Genomic DNA, 6,457 nt, shown 5'->3' with positions numbered 1-6,457 from the left:
AGGTGTGCACATGTGTGCACATGTCATTTCCTCAAAATCAAAGCTCTGCCCGCCTGAAGCAGCGTGAGCAGCACAACAGGACTGGGAGGGCTCAGGGCTCAGAATTCAGTGCAGGGATCACAGTGAAACTGGGACATGAGGACTTTGATGGGTGAAGAGGGGAAGAAGGGTTTTGGGCCAGGGATCTACATGGGTGAGGCTTGGCTATGAGGATGCAGAAGGCAAAGCCACCAGCACAGAGGGGGACTCAAGGGGTAACGAGTATGGGGCTAGGAAAAGACATCGAGGTCAGACGATTTAGGGCCTCAAATGATAGGTGTTGTGGCTCAGTGGGTTAAGAACCTGACATTGTCTCTGTGAGGATAAGGGTTTGATCCCTGGCCTCGCTCAGTGGGTTCCTTAATCTGGTGTTGCCACAAGCTGCAGGTAGGTTGAAGATGTGGCTTGGCTTTGGTGTTGCTGTGGTGTGGCCATGGCATAGGCCAGCAGCTGCAGCTCCAATTTGAGCCCTAGCCTGGGAAATTCCATATGCTACAGGGGAAGGAAGGAAGTTAGGAAGGGAGGGAGGGAACTAGAATTTATTGAGGTTGTGCGGGCTTTTCAAAACTGCCCTATAAGGTAATAGCTCAGAGACATTAGTGACTTACCCAAGATCACACAACTTGAATACAGTAGGCCTGGGATTCCAAACCAGCCTGACTCTAAAACCAGCTCTTCATTCCACTAGCAGCAACAGAGGGCAGGATGGAGCAGGAAGGTAGGTCAAGGAGAGGGGTCTTTACGAAGATTATAATGATGCTATTGGTGGAATGTGCTCTCTGTCCCTGAATCAATGAGCCCTTGGCCTGTTTCTTGCCTTGTGGTAAGCACAGACCCTCTGGGAGCCACCTGCAAGGTGTGTTACCCCCACAGCTTCTAAGGAGCAGGACAGAGTCAGGCCTTGAGGCTAACCTGGAACTGAACAGGGGCTCTTGGTCCACCCTACACTCCCTCCTGCAAGCCTCCCCTCCAAGACCTCTCCCCAGTCAGCACAGCAGGTCTGCCTTCCCGCCCAGAGAGGTCCTCCGAGGATTGGGTCACGTGCTTCCCAGGAATCAATGCGTGTTTGAACAGCTACTTCCCTTTCACCTCCTCATTGTATAATTCTGCCCCAAGAACGCAAAAACATGGGTCTGGCAAGATTTGTTCTTTTTAAATCTGGCCGGAGCCTCACTAAGGTCCATGAATCTTTAACTGTTTATAGATTTTTTCCCCCTACTTCGAATATATGCCGTGTGCTTGCAGTTTCATGTAGGGATTCAAGATCTGCTTCCAGATTGATGATGACTCGGGAGACTTACGTGCTCTCTGGGTTTTCTTCCACAGGCTTATTTATCAGAGCCAGCATGCCAAGGTCCCCATAGATCTCTGCCTCATTCAAGAGACAATAGGAGGTTAAGACTTTGGGCTTTGGGTCACACGGAGCCACACACAAATCCAGTCCCCAGCCCTGACACTCTACCCCTGGGACCTCAAGCAAGTCATAAGCCTCTCTAAGCCTCATTGTCCTCTGAAAATGAAGACCCAAGGGAGTCCTCTCTTGCCCAGGGTTGGATAATTAACCAAAGCCAGAGCAGTTGCTTTTGAAAAGTCCTCAACTCTGCAAGGACTCTCGCTGCCTCACCCCCATCCCCCGCCTATTTCCAATCTCCCCTTTTCTTCCAACAGTAGCTGCCTGCTCTTTCTCTGTCTACTAAGTCAGCCTTTGGGGCCACCTTCAACCCTCTCTTCCACCCAGCCCCTCCAATGAGCCCCATAAGAAGGCCTGGGGTAAAGTACACAAAACCACAGTTCTCCATAAAAGGCATGGAGGTGGGGAAAGTTGTGAATATATATAATGCATCTTTTTTTCAAATTTGTTACTGGCCAAAAATATATTTTGAGAGTATCATCAAAGCGAAAATATAAAATTCATAACTTCTGTTAAATGTCAAATCCTCAAGACTAAAAATACCAAGTACTTAAGAAGAACTGGTCAAGAGAAGTGATTAAAAAGGGGGGAGGCAGTTCCGTGTGGCTCAGTGGATTAAGAACCTGATGTCTCTGTGAGGATGCAGGTTCGATCCCTGGCCTCACTCAGTGGTTTAAGGATCCAGCACTGCCGCAAGCTGCAGCGTAGGTCACAGAAGAGGCCCAGATCTGGTGTTGCTGTGGCTGTGGCATAGGTCTGCAATTGCAACTCCCATTTGACCCCTAGTCTGGGAACTTCCATATGCCACAGGTGTGACCATAAAAAGAAAAAAAAAAAAAATGGCAACTTCTACCCAGCCACTGGCCCAATGGCTCTACTGAAAACATGGCAAACACAACATGGGTCAGACTCTGCCTACACCAACCTTCTATATAACACATGGCAAGGGCTGCTGCTAGTTGCCCAGTTTCCCACATAAGATGCCTCACCTCCCACTTTAGTCCTTTTGTGGGCATGTCCCAGGGGAGGTACACTGACTGGCCACCAGTAGGCAGGTAAATCATGTTGATCCTTTTCCCACCTTTTAGTGACACAGGGACTTGACTGGGGCTTTTGCCGTCTGGCTAAATAGGGAAATGACTGCTCACTTCTTCATACCCAGACCCTCCCCAATGCAAATGCAAGCTACCCTGAGATACTGTTTTTCACCAAGCAAAAAATCTGAGTTTGACAAAATAAATCTCTTAGGAATCAGACACTGTCATACACTGCTGCTGGGAAGGTGAAATGGAGGCAAATTTGGTAGTATCTGGTAAAAGTATATGTAAGTATTTGTGACTTTTGATACATGAATCCCACCCCTAGGAGTCTATCCCAAAGATACACTCGCGAAAGTATAAAAAGACTTAATTGGCTTGTTGCCGCACCATTTATTATAGCAAAAGACTGGAAGCAACCCATGTGTCCATCAGTAGGGGATCGGTTCAATAAACACATCTACACAGTGGAGCATTCTGCCACCCTACAAGGGTATTGCTGTCCGTGATCTCTAGGATGTTTGATTACATTTTTTAAAAAGTATATAGTATGCTACCATTTATCTAAGAAAGGGAAGGTATGACTATTTTTAACGAACAGATAAACCATATAAGAGATATATCACCCAATGGCAATGGATGAAACTTGTTTGGATCCAGTTCAAACAAACAACTTGAAACAAAAAAAATTATAAGTAAGCACTTTCTGGATATTTGATGATATAAGAAATTAATATTATTGGTTCTTAGTTGTGATAATGGTGTTATATTATGGTTTTTTAAATGAGTTTATCTTTTAGAGATACTTCTTAAAATGTTTCCAGATAAAATGATATGATGTCTTATATTTGACTCAAAATAATTTTGGAAAATGGGGGGGGGAGCAGATATAGATGAAAGCAGATTGGCCATAGGTTAATAATTGTTGAAGCTGGTGATGAACCCATGGGAGGTCAATGTACAATTCCATGTGTATGGAGGTTTAAATTTTTCCATAATAGTTAAGAAAGCAAAAAAGAGTGAGAGGAAAGAGAGGAAGAGAGGGAGGGAGAGAAGCTCTTCCCAAGCACGTATATCACAATCCCTAGAAAACACTGTTGCGTGTCGATGAAAGGTAGCCGACCCACTCTGCAGAACCACTTTTTTTTTTTTTTCTGTCTTTTGCCTTTTTAGGGCCACACCTGTGGCACATGGAAGTTCCCAAGCTAGGGGTCTAATTGGAGCTGTTGCTGCCAGCCTACGCCACAGCCACAGCAATGCAGGATCCGAGCCGAGTCTGTGACCTACACCACAGCACAGGCAACACCGGATCCTTAACCCACTGAGCGAGGCCAGGAATGGAACTGGCAACCTCATGGTTCCTAGTGGGATTTGTTTCTGCTGTGCCACTACGGGAACTCCCAGAACCACTTTCTAGATAGAAATAAATCCCCAGGCCACCCCCTGCCAAAAGCAGGTTTAAGATTCTGGAGCTTGTAGAACTGGTGCAATGAAATTTTGCAGATTTGAATATTCATGGAGGCATCAAAGAGGAGCAACTCGGGTAGACCTTGGTGCCCCTCAGCCCCTGTGGCCTCTTGACAAGCCCTCTCACTCCTGAACACAGTGGACATAAGAAGGCGGCCTTGTTGGGCCACCCTCATCCTTTCAGACATTAACCTCACAGATGGCACAGCGACAGCTCAGGGATTGGACTGGGGTTGTTCTCCGTAACATAACTCCAGAGACGTCTTTGAACACAGGAAAAGAGAGGATCTGACAAGTCTCCAAAATCAAATGAGCCCTTGAGAAGAAAAGCAGGGATGAAAGTTTTCCTTATCAGCAGAAGGCAGGAGTATAAGGCCATTTGTCCCTGGCTAGGACACTTGAGTCTCTGGGAGCAGGACCTAACAAAGACAGCAGGCATGAGGCTGGAAGGCACTTCTTGTGATGAGCATCTTTTGGGGAAGGATGGAGCCTCAGTGTCTGTCCCAGGGCCCCCTGCTCCAATCCCACTGCCTTCGGCAAGTTCTGCTGACCCACCAGCTGGTGACACCAGGCACCCTGCTTGAGCACTCAGCGATACCCAGACAGGTGATACCCACCTCACAGGGAGCTTATAAGGATCATAGGAAAGCAAGGATTCATTTCATGGAGATGGTAATGGAGCAGGCAAATCAGCTAAACAATGCAAGGGCACACTTCCTCCCAGGTTCCTGTGAGCTCTCCACCCCCCCAGGAGCCCATGACTCTCTCCTGTCCTCCCTCCCCACAGCCCAGGACTGCTCATGGGGTTCCTACACACAGCCTCAGGCTGGCGCCCTACTGGCCTGGCTCCCCTCCTTCATGGTCCTGCCTGCTCTTTGGGATTGGCCATGGATCTCCAGATCTCCACTGCCTTTTCTAAGGCTGGTACATGAAGCAAGCCTGGTTAGGATGTCCTAGGGTGTTTACCTCTCTCTCTCTTTCCACCATTCGCAAGTCTGCCCCTTCCTTGGCACCCCCTTGTTCCCCTCTCTCCCTCCTCCTGGGCCTGTCCTCCCCTCCTCCTCATTTCTCTGATCCCAGCCAGAGCCTCACCCCCTCCAGGGAGCCCTCTCAGACTGCCAGCCCACACAGATCCCCTCTCTCCTCTTCCCACACTGTCTTCACCTGCTCTCCTGGCTTTACACATCGCAGAAAGGAGGGCCAACAGATACTGATTCGTGGAGTAAGTCAAGCATGAGTGGGCTGAAGAAGGAGCAGGAGGATGATATTTAGTGCTCTGGCAACCCTTCCACAGAGCACTCTTGCTCAACTCACTGGATTGATCTTAAGGCCCCAGAAGTGAGGGGCACTGGCCAGCACCCTTCTCTCCCTTAGCTTTTCTCTCCCTCTCAGGGGTCCTCTGGCTCAGACAGCACTGTATGCCTTATCTCCTTTGCTTCTCACTGCTTGGAGTGTCCCCGCTTTACAGATGTGGCAACTGAGGCACAGAAGGGAGGAGCCACTTAACCGAGACCACTCAGCTACACAGTGACATGACCAGCTTCAAACCTTACCCTCTGCCTCTCGAGCCTGTCCTCACAACCAACCCCCAGCTACCCAGAATAGCACAGCCAACAGGGTCTGCCCTTGGGAGAGCCCTCCTGGGAAAAGCCCCAGCAGGGCTGGAGCATACTTAGCCACTGGAAAACTAGACACAGGAACCAGGCAAAGGCAGGCTGAATTAAGTGCCATGCACCCAGCCAGCCAGCTCAGAGGAGAGTAGCTGAGTGGGTAGGAGATACCCAAAGTGGCCCAGGGAGGGAGAAGAGGCCAGATCTTGGGTCTTTGGGATGAACAGCAGAGGAGGAAGGAAAAGAGTTGGCCTCTGCCTAGAGCATGAGGGGACCACTCTGGGCATGGCAGAAAGCAAGCACTGACTGGCCCTTGTTGCATGCCGATCACTGTGCTGATTGTGTGGCATTAACCAAATCAGGGACTCAGCACCAAGGGAGAAGTCCAACTGGCTGATCTGGATGACGTGGGGGAGTGAGGAGAGGAGTTTAGACTAGTCGGGGTGACCAAGAGATGGCTAATTCACTGGATAAATCTGTTTCGGTGAGTTAGGCTGATCCTCTGTTTCAGTGAATTAGGCTGACAAGGAAGCCCAGGGTCATGGCTGGCCCTGATTACATCCCTTAGAGAAGCCAAGCCAGGCCAAGACCCAATCCACCTGACTGAGCCACGGGAGTTTCTTCTTCTTTTTGCACCTTCAGGCTGGTAAGGGTCGGGGTAGGCTCCCCGCTGTCCCACTGAAATGAACCCAGAGACGCAGAGCCAGGGCCCCTGTGAACAACTGGTGGCCTGAGCACCCCAGGGCCAGGTGAGAAGAGATGGGAAGCGGGCCTGATGAAGGAGTGGTACAGCCATCAAGAGCAGTGGCCCTCAGCCAGGGCTGATTTTGCCCCCACCAGGGCATGTGGCAGTGTCTGGAGACCTCTTTGTGGGAGATGCTAACTGGGATTTC

The sequence above is a fragment of the Sus scrofa genome, chromosome 13, assembly GCF_000003025.6.
Source record: "Sus scrofa isolate TJ Tabasco breed Duroc chromosome 13, Sscrofa11.1, whole genome shotgun sequence".
Classification (NCBI taxonomy): domain Eukaryota; kingdom Metazoa; phylum Chordata; class Mammalia; order Artiodactyla; family Suidae; genus Sus; species Sus scrofa.
The sequence above is the reverse complement of the archived record's forward strand: the minus strand, read 5'-3'. Positions refer to the sequence as shown.